This window comes from Macaca mulatta, chromosome 6 (genome assembly GCF_049350105.2).
Source record: "Macaca mulatta isolate MMU2019108-1 chromosome 6, T2T-MMU8v2.0, whole genome shotgun sequence".
NCBI lineage: Eukaryota > Metazoa > Chordata > Mammalia > Primates > Cercopithecidae > Macaca > Macaca mulatta.
In genome coordinates, this window is record NC_133411.1 from 190096931 (window position 1) to 190112386 (window position 15456).

Consider the following 15456-nt stretch of genomic DNA (forward strand, 5'->3'; position numbering starts at 1 on the left):
TTCATTTTTGATTCCCTGTGTCTTTTGCCCCCATCTTTCCAGGGTCTGGTTTCTGAATTGACACCTGAAAGAATTGGTGTCATAATGAGAACATCTGCTTCTAGGCAACGGAATAACATAGGACCTGTCAGCTCCACAGACACCAGCCCGTCACTGCCCTTCTCCTGCTAGAAAAGAAGTTCCTTGATCAGAAACGATGCTATGCAGAATCCTCGGGGTATCTGAGGCGTTCTGCGCACAGACGGCAGTGCTGTCAGATGTGCGTGGGCAGGGAAGGCAAATTCAAATCTAGAAAAGGTGTCCATTGCGGTGAGGTCAAATTGCCACGCCGTTCATGACAAAAGGGATCCGATCTAAAAACCTGCTTCTAGGAGGCTGGTAGCAAAAGGAAAGTTGCCATGTTGGAGCCCAGAATGAGTTTCTGCTGATGGAAGATTGGCCACTCAGTGGTGGTGGTAACCAGGTCAGCTTGGTGAGGGTACAACCGTGTTGGTGCACCTACGCATAACCTCTATGCCTACAACCGTGACCACGTTGTCCACAGTCCATCCAGCAAGCATCCGAGCTGTTGCACAAAACACGATGTTCTGTGGCATGTGAAGTTGGTTAAGATCTCTGTAGATTATATTATGCGGGAGGAGAAATGACGGAGTCCTGAGGCAAGATTGTTGAGATGCACTGTTGTGGCCCTGGAATGTACACAGCCGCTTTTTGTGGTCCTTGCAACTTGTTACAGAGAAAAAAACACTTTTTCCTATCAATAAGTGCATATTAGGGCCAGGTGTGGTGGCTCACACCTGTAATCCCAGTACTTTGGAAAGGCCAAAGCAGGTGAATCACTTAAGGTCAGGAGTTCGAGACCAGCCTGGCCAATATGGTGCAACCCTATCTCTACTAAAAATACAAAAATTAGCCAGGCATGGTGGTGGCGGGTGCCCTGTAATCCCAGCTACTCCGGAGGCTGAGGCAGGTGAATTGCTTGAACCTGGAAGGCGGAGGTTGCAGTGAGCAGAGAGTGCACCATTGCACTCCAGCCTGGGCAACAGAGAGAGACTCTATCTCAAAACAAACAAACAAAAACCTGAATATTATGTATAAAAGGCTATGCCGATTTGTTACACTAAGGATGAGCACGTCTGTAACAGCCACTGTGGTTCGAGTCACCATCTGATTAACTGCACAATAATGCACAATAATTTTCCATCTGGGTCATGGGTGACAATTACTTTTAGAATTATCTTTAAATGAATATATACGTCAGTCTTCTCAACCTTCACCCAGATGCACCTGTGATCATCTACTAGAGCGACCATGCATAGGAGAAGAAAAAATATTCAAAGCTTTTAGGAATTAAAATTATTCTCTATTGACTTTTTCAAAAAAAAAGACCACCTGGAGAACCTGCTGATCGAACAAGGCCAAGTTTATTCCTTTGCAGTAAAGGTAAACACCACCATGACCACATTTTAGCAGGATTTCAGCAGTGGAAGATCAAGGGTAGATGTGTAGGAGTGTTAGAATCTGGATTTGAGAAGCTGGAAGTGGCTTGGTGGGCATGAGACGTGAGGAGTCTTAATGAGGAAACAGTTGCCTGATAAGCAGTATTCTGGTTTTGTGCCACCACACTCCAGCCTGGGTAACAAAGCGTGACCCTGTCTCAAAAACAGACAAACAAATTACAGGATTACAGGTGTGAGCCATCCTCCCCAGCTGAAACTTAAAATATTTTAATTTTTACAGACTGGGTCTCCGTCTGTTGCCCAGGCTGGAATGCAGTGGTGCAGTCATAGCTCTCTGCAGCATCAGACTACTGGGCTCCAGCGATCCTCTCACCTCCACCTTCCAAGTAGCTAGGATTACAGGCATGAGCCACCATGCCTAGCTTAAAGCAATTTTTCATATTCGCACAGGCAGGAAACATTGACCTACCTGATTGGAATGAAGATTTGTCACACGTATGACGCAAAATCTCCCCGTAAGTTGAATGAACAACTTGATGGGAGGAAATTTGGTAAGGAAGTTGGGGGGGGGGGGGGAAGAAACTGGCCTGTGCGTATTTTAAACCATTATTATAGAAAATTTCAAGCACACACAAAAGGGAAGCAAGTATCACAAAGTCCCATGTCGCCTCACACGCAAAAGGTTCCCGGTTCAAAACCAGGCAGAAACGGCTCCTTCCACTTTTTCCTTCATTACTTCGAATTTATGACATTAGGGACTAGAACATCCCACCGCTATCTCCACCTGGTTACAGAGGCGCAAGGAGAAAAAGTCATCTACACCATCACCTTCCCACATCAAGCATTAGCACCTTTGAAGAACTGAACCCACCTCACTTGCTGTGGACACTGCACAGATGACCTGGGCCCAGAGCCCATCCACTCCACAGCTGCAGGCTGCCAGATGGAATCCCGGACCTGCTCTGCGACTGCAGGTGAGCAGGGATCTTAGAGATCATCTCATTCACCCTCTCATTTTGTTGATGTGAAACAGGCTCAGAGATGGGAGTGGCTGGCCTGTGGTCACAGAGCAGGTCCCTAAACTGTGCCCAGGACCCAGTTGGCACAGCCTCCAGGCCCAGGCAACAGTGGAACTGAATCCAAATGGATTTTCAAAGGGCAGAGGCAGAGCTAACCTGGTTGCTTCTCCTGGATTCATTGGAACAACCAGCTAAGCAGCCCCAGAAGATCACTTCCTTCCACCTTCTGCCTAAAATGGCACAGGACGGTCCCACTTGTGAACGCCTCCAGAGCCTCCCTTTGCCTTCTGGACTCTGCCTCACTGCTCAGCTGGAGTCCTGAGGCCTGAAAGACCTTGCTAGTGCTGAACTGTGTCCCCCTGAAAATTCATATCTCAGAGCTCCAACCCCTAGGACCTCGAAATGTGACTGTATTTGGAGATAGGGTCTTTAAAGAGGTGATTACACCACATGAGGTCACTAGGGTGGGCCCAAATCCAATTTGACTGGTGTCCTTATGAGAGGAAATTTGGACAGAGCCACTCCACAAGAGGAACCAGGACTTCCAGGGGTTGTGAAACTCAAACCCTGAGAGCCAGCAGAGGAGCTGACCAGCCCCGGCGGCCCCTGCAGAGGGCCCGGACACTCAACACCACAACCCTCCTGCAGCCCCACGTGCTCATCAACAGAAGCTTTTCTCCCCTTAGATTATAAAAGACAGCTGTAGAAAATAAAAGCCAGTGCTCCATCTCCTCAAACACCAGGACTTTCCACATCACACAACACAGCAGCACACACTGAGGCCTCCTGCAGACACAGAGTTGGGGGGATGTGTCCATGTTGACCATAAACTGGATCTTATGGTGGGTCCTCATTTTGTTTCTGTAAAACACACTTTTTGTTTTTTTAAACCCATCTATTGGCGAGGTCTCCATTCCAGCAGTTTTGGGGTGAATGACTTCCATCACGCCCCTCCCAGCTTCAGTCTTGTGGTGGCTGCTCACCTCCTTCATTTATTTGGCATCTCCTTAAATTTACTCATATCTGTATTAGTTATATAACTACTTAACTTAATTACAAGAAACACTAGCAAGAACTTCAAGTTTCAAGGTACAAGTTACCTGCCCTCCAAGGCTGCAGTAAAGCATTACCCAAACATTAAGTATGTTCTGGTCACAGGGATCACTTTGCACAGTGCAGCTGTCACCTGAGCTGCTCCCTGGGAAACACTGACTGCCTCGTTGCTGTGTTTGGGGGTTTGTTTTTATGTTTTAGCATTCCATAACCGCTTTATTGGGGCACAATTTAATACCAGAAAAAATCTACTCATTGTAAGTCTACAGGTCAGTGATTTCTAGTCACTGTATACAGTTCTGCAACCAGCACAAAAATCCGCTGTTAAAACAGTTCCTTTGTCAGAAAAATGTCCTGCATGCCCATGTGCAGCCAACCCTGGCTCTCAGCCTCCAACCTAGACAAGCTGCTTTCTGTCTGTACTGATCTACATTTTCTGTAAATTTCATATAAATTCCACTCGTAGAAACGATGTGAGTGGAATTGCTATGTTGTAAGTTTCACTTTGCTACACCAAAAGGTTAAACATAGGGTTACTATACAACCCAAGACCTCCACTCCTCAGTATATACGCAAGAGAACTGAAAACGTGTTTATGTGAAGAACTGTACTCAAAATGTTTACAGTATCATTGTTCATGATAGCCAAAAAGTGGAAACAACATAAATGTCCATCAGTCGGTGAACGGATAAACCAAATGTGCATTGAAGAGGCCTCGTTGTCTGGGGTAATACTTGAGGTCCGTTGTCTCATGGTCATGAAGATCAAGGAAGTGAACACACACAGAGTGAGATGAAAAGCAGAAGTTTTGTTTTGTTTTGTTTCTGAGATGGAGTCTCACTCTGTCGCCCAGGCTGGAATGCAGTGGTATGATCTCAGCTCACTGCAACCTCTGCCTCCCGGGATTGAGCAATTCTCCTGCCTCAGCCTCCCAAGTAACTGGGATTACAGGCATGTGCCACCACGCCCGGCGAGTTTTTGTATTTTTAATCGAGATGGGTTTCACCATGTTGGCCGGGCTGGTCTCGAACTCCTGACCTCCTGCCCGTCTCGGCCTCCCAAAGTGCTGGGATTACAAGTGTGAGCCACCGTGCCTAGCCAAGAGCAGAAGTTTAATAGGAGAAAGAAAGATAACTCTCTGCTACAGAGAGGGGTCTCAGAAAAACGGGTTGTGGCTCCACAGTGAAATGCAGGGGAGTTACTGAGGAGCTGGTGAGCAGGTGGTGTCTGATCTACATCGGGCAAGAAAAACTGATTGGACCAGGCATGCCATTTGCATAGGCCACGAATCTCAGGTAGTCCCCACCCTAATCTTTTACTATGCAGATGGGTTCTCTGCCTGAGCTGCGCCATGTTGCCCATTTCTTTTTTTCTTTTCTCTTTTTTTTTTTTTTTTTTTTTTTGCTAGTTTGTAATAATTTTACTGCATAAGAAATTACAGAGATTGTGTAAATCATTAGGTCAACAGCGCACAGAGAAGAACAAAACAAAAACACAGTTTGGATCAAATAAAAAAACAGCAGGAACAACTCAATTCTTAAAAATATCACAAATTCCCCGAATGAGGCTCCATTTGAGAGAAAATTTTGCATTTTCTGGATAGAATAATGTCTATAGTTTCATTAAGCAAAATGGAAAATGGCTTTTCAGTTTAAAACACTAAAAAGCAACTTACACAGATGTGTTGCCCTCTTCACCTGGGATGTAACAAAAATAAAGCTGTGAGGCTGCCTGCCCTTGCCTAAAGCATGGCTTGAACTTTCTATTGATAGTAATCGTTTATGTAAAATATTACATTACATAACCTCCTACGTATTGAAATTGCCCAAGTCAGAGCATTCAAAAACTACTGCAAGAGTCAATTTCTTCCTATGGGGAAAAGCAAATAGATGTGCTACATGTTAAAATTTCCATTCCTCATTCGATTATTTGTCCCATTCCAAACATAAAAATACGAATAAATATTTCCTTACAAACGAAGTTCACAGTATATTGTTTTTTTAAAAAAAAGAGATAAAAAAACAAGAATCTTCATTTGCTTTGTCATTAGATAAAAATGCTAACATACAGACACGTTCAATATTTATACAAAGTGTAGGAGTCAGTCTATCCTTTCTTGGTCATAATTGAAGTTTAATAGTGCTAGTCCATACCTGACAAGGCTCAGATCCCAAATGTACGTTCAATTCTACTAAAAGTTGCTCAAGATAATTTTTTCTCTTTTTCTGTTTAATTAAAAAAGACAATTTTGGAATTTTAGAATTACACTTGAGTTGTCTGAAAAAATACAATTTCAATGAAAAATCATATCAAGCATTCAAGAGTATATTGCTAGTGCCATAATCTTTTTGCATGTCTTTGTTTTCATAGAAAAAAATCAATAAAATAACTTGTCTAAGACTTTTAAATGGTTAAATGTAACCACATACTATTAACGATATGCCTCATGCACACACACACTCAAACTCAAAACATGAAGGAAAAAGGATCAGACGTCTTTCTTCTGCCTTTGTTCTAGCTTTCTTCTTAGCAGACCGTAGTTCTCCTTAGTTCCTAGTGTCCTGGGGTCAAGCTGCAATGAGATTTCACAGTGTTTCTTGGCCAAGTCTAGGTGTCCCCAGCATGATAAGGCACAGCCACGTTTCCACGGTAACCTGCAGAATCTGGATTTGCTTTCATTGCCTCGAGGAACAAAGCTTCAGATTCCTTGTATTTCTGGGATTTCCCCAGCACCTTTGCCAATGAGAACATGACAGAGGGATCATTAGCTGTTCATTCCAGTGCCTGTCTTCCAACTGCTTCAGCTTGAGCTAAATTACCTGTATTTTCGAGCAGTGTCATCACGTGCTCCAGGCCAGGCTGTGCTCTGGTGTCAGCTCCTCTCCTCGCATTCAAGGCATCCACGTGGCGACTGAGATCAGCGTACAGAGCCCGAGGCTGTGGTGACAATCTGGGTGTTTCCTTCTGTGTTTAATCACCCTCCGGTAACTTCGCTCAGGCTGTTCTGCAGGATGCCTGGATCCGTCCACGCAGCGGCAAAGTCTGGCAGTGTTTGAACAGCCAAAGACGGCAGCTCCTCAGCTTCCTGTAGCTCGTGCCTTTCTTTTAAGCTATTTCCAAGATTATTCACGGCACGAACATACTTGGGAATTCATCTTACCGCTTCCTGGTGGCACCTGCTGGCTGCTGTCTGGTTGCCTTTCTCAGCCAGGTTGTTGCCAGTGTTGTGGGGAACTGAGGACGCAGACCGGGCCTCTGCACAGCCGCTCCCCCTCCGCCCCTGGCCCCTGCACCCCAGCACCTCGCTCAGATTCCCAGCACGTCGCTCAGATTCCCAGCACCTCGCTCAGATCCCCAGCACGTCGCGCAGATTCCCAGCACCTCGCTCAGATTCCCAGCACCTCGCTCAGATTCCCAGCACGTCGCCCAGATTCCCAGCACCTCGCTCAGATCCCCAGCACGTCGCCCAGGTTCCCAGCACTTCGCCCAGATTCCCAGCACCTCGCTCAGATCCCCAGCACCTCGCCCAGATTCCCAGCACCTCGCTCAGATTCCCAGCACCTCGCCCAGATTCCCAGCACCTCGCCCAGATTCCCAGCACCTCGCTCAGATTCCCAGCACCTCGCTCAGATTCCCAGCACGTCGCTCAGATTCCCAGCACCTCGCTCAGATTCCCAGCACCTCGCTCAGATCCCCAGCACGTCGCCCAGATTCCCAGCACCTCGCTCAGATTCCCAGCACGTCGCCCAGATTCCCAGCACCTCGCTCAGATCCCCAGCACCTCGCTCAGATTCCCAGCACCTCGCTCAGATCCCCAGCACGTCGCCCAGGTTCCCAGCACGTTGCCCAGATTCCCAGCACCTCGCCCAGATTCCCAGCACGTCGCCCAGATTCCCAGCACCTCGCTCAGATTCCCAGCACGTCGCCCAGATTCCCAGCACCTCGCCCAGATTCCCAGCACCTCGCTCAGATTCCCAGCACCTCGCCCAGATTCCCAGCACCTCGCCCAGATTCCCAGCACCTCGCCCAGATTCCCAGCACCTCGCTCAGATTCCCAGCACCTCGCCCAGATTCCCAGCACCTCGCCCAGATTCCCAGCACCTCGCCCAGATTCCCAGCACCTCGCTCAGATTCCCAGCACCTCGCCCAGATTCCCAGCACCTCGCCCAGATTCCCAGCACCTCGCTCAGATTCCCAGCACCTCGCCCAGATTCCCAGCACCTCGCCCAGATTCCCAGCACCTTCCCAGCACCTCGCCCAGATTCCCAACACCTCGCTCAGATTCCCAGCACCTCGCTCAGATTCCCAGCACCTCGCCCAGATTCCCAGCACCTCGCTCAGATTCCCAGCACCTCGCCCAGATCCCCAGCACCTCGCTCAGATTCCCAGCACGTCGCCCTGATTCCCAGCACGTCGCTCAGATCCCCAGCACCTCGCTCAGATCCCCAGCACCTCGCTCAGATTCCCAGCACCTCGCTCAGATTCCCAGCACCTCGCTCAGATTCCCAGCACGTCGCCCAGATTCCCAGCACCTCGCTCAGATCCCCAGCACCTCGCTCAGATTCCCAGCACCTCGCTCAGATCCCCAGCACCTCGCCCAGATTCCCAGCACCTCGCTCAGATTCCCAGCACCTCGCTCAGATTCCCAGCACCTCGCCCAGATTCCCAGCACCTCGCCCAGATTCCCAGCACCTCGCCCAGATTCCCAGCACCTCGCCCAGATTCCCAGCACCTCGCCCAGATTCCCAGCACCTCGCTCAGATCCCCAGCACCTCGCTCAGATTCCCAGCACCTCGCTCAGATCCCCAGCACGTCGCCCAGGTTCCCAGCACGTTGCCCAGATTCCCAGCACCTCGCCCAGATTCCCAGCACCTCGCTCAGATCCCCAGCACCTCGCTCAGATCCCCAGCACCTCGCTCAGATTCCCAGCACGTCGCCCTGATTCCCAGCACGTCGCTCAGATCCCCAGCACCTCGCTCAGATTCCCAGCACCTCGCTCAGATTCCCAGCACGTCGCCCAGATTCCCAGCACCTCGCTCAGATCCCCAGCACCTCGCTCAGATTCCCAGCACCTCGCTCAGATCCCCAGCACCTCGCCCAGATTCCCAGCACCTCGCTCAGATTCCCAGCACCTCGCCCAGATTCCCAGCACCTCGCTCAGATTCCCAGCACCTCGCCCAGATTCCCAGCACCTCGCCCAGATTCCCAGCACCTCGCTCAGATTCCCAGCACCTCGCCCAGATTCCCAGCACCTCGCCCAGATTCCCAGCACCTCGCCCAGATTCCCAGCACCTCGCTCAGATTCCCAGCACCTCGCCCAGATTCCCAGCACCTCGCCCAGATTCCCAGCACCTCGCCCAGATTCCCAGCACCTCGCTCAGATTCCCAGCACCTCGCCCAGATTCCCAGCACCTCGCCCAGATTCCCAGCACCTCGCTCAGATTCCCAGCACCTCGCCCAGATTCCCAGCACCTCGCCCAGATTCCCAGCACCTTCCCAGCACCTCGCCCAGATTCCCAACACCTCGCTCAGATTCCCAGCACCTCGCTCAGATTCCCAGCACCTCGCCCAGATTCCCAGCACCTCGCTCAGATTCCCAGCACCTCGCCCAGATCCCCAGCACCTCGCTCAGATTCCCAGCACCTCGCCCAGATTCCCAGCACCTCGCCCAGATTCCCAACACCTCGCTCAGATTCCCAGCACCTCGCTCAGATTCCCAGCACCTCGCCCAGATTCCCAGCACCTCGCTCAGATCCCCAGCACGTCGCCCAGATTCCCAGCACGTCGCCCAGGTTCCCAGCACGTCGCCCAGATTCCCAGCACCTCGCTCAGATTCCCAGCACCTCGCTCAGATTCCCAGCACCTCGCCCAGATTCCCAGCACCTCGCCCAGATTCCCAGCACCGCAGCATCCGTGAGTCTCTTCCTCGGTGCATTTGCTCAGGGCTCCGAATCCCAACGTCAGCAGCACGCGGCGCCCGGCGCTGGGGAGGGACAGGACTCGCTCCGTGACCAAACCATGAAGCCCACTCGGAAGAGCAGGTTCCTTGCGGAGAGAAACGGGATGACGAGAAATCCCAGGCCCAGAGTGAGGATCCTTCGCTTGTGGCCGCGTTCAGAGCCCAGGGCGAGGCATGTTAGGCCGACGAGGCAGAGCCGGAGCGCTGGTTCCGTAGCAGGTGCAATTACCCTCCAGTCGCTGAGGACTTGGTGAGGGGGAGGCAGCCCACGGACCCATCAAAACACAGTCGCCAGGGACACAGCCTGCCGGGCGTTCAGTGAACAGCAGTAATTGTAGTTTACGGCCCCCCCCCCGCAGGCTGTCAGCAAAGGAGGCCGCGTTGTCCACCTCGGGGAAGGCCGGCGGCCGTGCCTATGACCCTCCCGGGCACGTAGAGCATCCCAGCCCCTCGGCAGGTGAGCAAGGGTCACTCTGAAGAGGAGGCCCCATTCCTGAGCTCCGAGTTCTCTAATGACTTGTCCCTTCTGGACAATTTCCAGAACACTGAATTCGCCCACCACCAAGATGTCAAATCCCGCGTTCAAACCCAGCACGGTGATCCCTCGCTCTTTGCACCGCAGGGCCACTGCTCCCGGAAGGATAGCAGCCCCCAGAAGGTGGAAGAACGTGCTCCCTCCCTGTGACTTTCTCTAAATGCTTTACAGTAGCCAAGGAAAGATAACAAGAACAGTATGTTGCCCATTTCTTTATTACTGTACGTGTGGTAACGAAAAAAGGGAAGATGGAGCCTCCGTGTGGGACACGTCTGGCCCTTTTCTATTGGCAGGGCTGCCAGCGTTCCCTGGTGCAAGCTTCCGGCTGGCTTCTCTCGGTTTCAAGCTCCGTTTTTCAGGCTGCTCTTTGTCAGAAAAGAAATGATTTTGGAGGCTGCTTTTTGTTGGAAGGGAAATTCTGCCGAGAACTCTTTTGCCCTTACTATCTGCCTAAATAATTTCTTTCTACGTTTTATATCAGTATATTCACACAATGCAACTTTTTTTTTGAGAGAAGGCCCCACTCTGTTGCCCAGGCTGGAATTCAGGGGTGGACTCACAGTTCACTGCAACTTTAAACTCGTGGGCTCAATGTTCTTCCCACCTCAGCCTCCCGAGTAGCTGGGACCACAGGTGGGAGGCACCACACATGGCTGTTTTTTAAATTTGTTCATAGATGCAGTGTCCTCCACCTTGCCCTGCCCAGCAGGCTTAGTGACAGGAGCCTCTCCAGTTCCCACCCATGAAGGGGTCCAAAATCAAGGGAACAATCCCGTCTAATCGGCAGGTCTGAGTTTTTTCCCCAATTCCAAATTAGATCAGCCCCTTTGTGGGTGAGGCTACTGGTGAGGCTACTGGTTTTCAAGGCCGGCCCAGCCTAGGACATCAAGGCGGGGTGTCAGAATGGCAGCAGCTCCAGGCAAGAAGGCTGCAAAGTCCTGCTGTTCTAACTAGAGTTCTGGCAGCTTTTTATTATGAGTATATGAGCGTATATTATGAATATATACTCACATTATTATGAGTATATATTATGAGCTATCATCCATTTGATGATTTGCTTTTGGTCAATTTTGAGAGCTCTGAAATGACTGCTCTTGACAATTGTGTCCTATTTTATACTTTTGGGTGTGGGAACAGATTTGCCAGCTTCTGCCCTCTGCCAGGCCTAGAGGCCCACACTTCACTATTTTTGAGTGTATAAAGTGGATGGACCATGTGCTGTGTAACCACACTCCTAGTGATCACATCTGATTGTTTCCTTCTAGGTTTTCTACAGTACAGTGATGTAAGGAACAACCACACATTTCTTGGAGTATATATATATAGATGTTTCTGCCATGAAAGCATAATCTTTGAAACATTAACAACACATATACAAACCATGTATCTCATCAATATGTCATGTACATGTACAACAAACACATCAAAAGCATATAGCTGATTGATGAGGGAATTGTCAGGATGGTGAGTCTGAGTCACAGGGAATTGGAGAAGTGGGGTTACGCACTCAGGGAGGAAGAAGGATGGATATAACTGCTAAGTTTGATACAAAACAGGTTAATAAATCCCAAGGCAATAAACCTGTAGCTTCTGGGCTATCTTTTATACACAACGAGAATCATTTGGATCTCCACCACACAAGGCTACACCTTATCATCCAATGTCTCAGTGAATTTTAATAAGTAGTAAACAGCAAGTCACAGAAAGCTACCTTCCCCTGTGGCTGAGGTTCTGCATGCAGCAGCAGCAGCATCTCCTGGGAACTTGTTAGAAATGAAAATCCCTGGACCCCAGCCCAGACCCAGCAAACAGACTCTGAGGATGGACCCCAGAGATAGGTGTTTTTTATTTATTTATTTATTTATTTATTTATTTATTTATTTATTTTTTGAGACAGGTTCTTCTCTGTCGCTCAGGCTGGAGTGCAGTGTAACGATCATAGCTCACTGCAGCTGTGGCTAAGGTTTTTTTTTTTACTTTACTTTTTGTAGAGTACTAGGGTTTCCCCTTGTTTCCCTTGAACTCCTGGCCTCGAGGGATCCTCTGGCCTGGACCTTCCAAATTGCTGGGATTACAGGCATGAGCCATCGCACCTGGCCTGAGATTTTAAGTATCTTAACACACTCTCAGCCAGGTGTGTGAGTCATGCCTGTAATCCCAGCACTTTGGGAGACTGAGGCAAGTGGATCACTTGAGCCCAGGAGTTCAAGACCCACCTGGGCAACATGGGGAGACACCCATCTCTACAAAAAATACAAAAATTATCCAAGTGTGGTGGCAAGCACCTGTGGTCTCAGCTACTGGGGAGGCTGAGGCAGCAGCACTGTTCTATCGCATAGCAGTCCAAACTGGAAACTTCCCCAATGTCCATCTGTGGGGAATGGATACATAAGGTGTGATGCTGACAATAGTAAACGTCCACCTGAGCCTTGAGCTCCTGGGAAACGGCGACTGTTAAGAAATCCTCCACCCGCTAAAGCAGTTTGGAAATTTTTCTAGGAACTTAGAACTACCCTTTGACCCAGTAATCTCATTACTGGGTTTACATCCAAAAGAAATAATTGTTTTACCAAAAAGACACATGGCACTTGTGTTTTCATCGCAGTGCTATTCACGATAGCAAAGCCATGGTGCTCATCCATGGTGGATTGCATAAAGAAAGTGTGGCACATATACACCATGGAATACGACACAACATAGAAAAGAACACAATCACGTCCTTTGCAGCAACATGGGTATAGCTGGAGGCCATCATTCTAAGTGAGTTAATGAAGGAACAGAAAATCAAATACTGCATGTTCTCACTTGTAGGTGGGAGCTAAACACTGGGTAGTCATGCACATAAAGATGGCAACAAGGGCTGCTGGGGACTACTAGGTGGGAGGGAGGAAGGGAGAGGGGAGGGTTGTGTAACTAAACGGGGTGCTATGCTCAGTACCTGGGTGAGGGAGTACCAAGCCTCAGCACCACACGGTATACCCAGGTGACAAATCTGCACATATACCCCTTGAATCTGAAATAAAAGTTGAAATTATTAAAAATAGAAGAAATGCCCCACCTTCCTGTAGGCCTTTGCCCTGCCACGTGGATAAGGCCCACGGTGAACCCCTGTTGACCAACGATGAGGCCAGATCCAGACCCTCCAAATTCCTGATCCTCAACTCATGAGTGACTAGCTGAACTGTTTGTCCATACTGAACAATCTGGATAACCTGTTGAACCTGTTGTTCAATACTGAACAACCTGTTGACTTGTCCGTACTTTAGTCGGGCTTCCTGGTTCCCCACAGGCTGTGACCTTGGCCCACCTTGAGCAGCACAGAAATCCCCCTAATAGCCCCTCCTCAGAATCTCAATTTCAGGAGAGAACACTCCCCCATCCACTGTCCCATCTGTCACTGCTCATCCCACCCCACCTGCCCCAGTCTTTCTAGCTGTGCTGACTCCTCCCTGCAAATGTGAAGGCCTCTCTGTAGCCTGGGATAGAGGTTCTTGCTGTCAGAGGAGTGGGCCTCCTACTGCAACAGCCCCCTCCCTACTGCAGTGGGCTGTCCTGAGGCTGGAGTGCAGTGGTGCGATCTCCGCTCACCACAGCCTGGACCTCCTGGGCTCAAGCAATTCTCCTGCCTCAGCCTCCCCAGTAGCTGAGACCACAGGTGCTTGCCACCACACTTGGATAATTTTTGTATTTTTTTTGTAGAGACCGGGGTCTCCCCATGTTGCCCAGGTGGGTCTTGAACTCCTGGACTCAAGTGATCCACTTGCCTCAGCCTCCCAAAGTGCTGAGGTTACAGGCATGACTCACGCACCTGGCTGAGAGTGTGTTAAGACACTTAAAATCTCAGGCCAGGCGCGGTAGCTCATGCCTGTAATCCCAGCAATTTGGAAGGTCCAGGCCAGAGGATCCCTTGAGGCCAGGGGTTCAAGACCCACCCGGGAAACAAGGGGGAAGGTCCTTGTGCGGGTCTTTGGTGACCATAGCAGGGTGGGTGCTGTGGTGCCCCGTGCAGATCCTCAGTAGCCACTGCCCTGAGGAAGGGAAATGCCTCACCCAGGGCCACGCCTCCTCCCTGGAAGCAGCCAGAACCCAAAGACTGATTGGAACGGGGCACAGAGGCCAGGCCCTCCCACCTCAGCCTCACGTTCCTGCAGGCTCCTCCCAGAGCCCCTGGGGTGGGCTGAGGCCTCAGTGGTAACCGTCTGGCCGCTCAGCTCCTCCCTCTGCCCAGTCACACCTCCCTCCCTCCCTCGAGGATGTGATCCCAAGAGCACTCCCCCAAAAACTTCCTGCATAAAGCTCTGCTTCCAGGCCGACGCGATGGCTCACGCCTGTAATCCCACAACTTTGGAGGGCCAAGGCAGGTGGATCGCTTGAGCCCAGGAGTTCAAGACCAGCCTGCACAACATGACAAAACCCCTTATTTACGAAACAACAACAACAGGAAAAAAAAAACACACACACACACAGAGAAAAAAATTAGCATGGCGTGGTGGTGTGCACCTATAGCCTCAGCTACTGGGAAGGCTGAGGTGGGAGGATTGCTTGAGTCTAGGAGGAGAAGGCTGCAGTGAGCTGTGATCGAGCCACTGCATTCCAATGTGGATGACAGAGCAACATGCTTCCAAAAAACACAAACAAACAAAATGAAAAAACCAAGTCTCCACTTCAGAGGCATCTGCTGGGAGCCCAGCGAGCCCAACCTGAGAGTCGGCGTGAGCTTCCAGGGGGCGTCACGCAAGTCATGGCGCTGGGGCGTTGTCTGCGTGAGGTTCCCATTGTGTCAGAGCCAGACCTGAGCATGCGTCCGGGTCAGCCCCAGCACACCCTAGGAGCCTCGGTGTCTTCACCAGGAAACAGACAACAGAACCTACCATGCAATGACCATGAAGAGTCTAGGAGTTAGCACCTGCCGGCCCAGGGAACAGTCATTCAGGACAGCTGGGGTTAAGTAGGGACACTGTCCCGCAGAGACAGGTGGCCGTGGCCACAAGGGGTGCGTGGGGGTGAGGGGCACTAGTACCTGAGTGTCTGTCTGGTGGGACCCTCCCACTTCGTACCCTGCCTGGTTTCCTCATCTGCAAATGAGCTGATCTAGAATCTTCTTTCTAGGTCTAGATTGAGGGCCAAGCACATGGAGACTGGGAAGGAGTGTGCGGAACTGGGTGGGCTACTGAGCGCTTGGGAAAGGGCGGCTTCCTCCAGGGCAAGCCTGTCTCCCAGGGTCTGGAGGGCCTCAGGGCTACAAACCGCCCCTCAAATCAGCCTCCTCCTATGGGCTCAGGAGACACCCAGTGCTCCACCCAGATCGGGCCTTCTGGGAGAGGGATGACCCCATCTGGCAGTTGAGAAACTTGCAAAATGTCAGCCTACAATGAAGTCTTTGGGTCTCAAATCAGAAGAGATCATGTAGCTGGTGGAAGGCAGTTGAGT

The 15456-nt window shown here is 50.5% G+C and overlaps 1 pseudogene; it reads right to left on the reverse strand.

Moving 5' to 3' along the window:
* Positions 1-6020: 6020 nt before the first annotated feature.
* On the reverse strand, positions 6021-14769 carry LOC717280 (protein O-mannosyl-transferase TMTC4 pseudogene; annotated as a pseudogene).
* Positions 14770-15456: the final 687 nt, after the last annotated feature.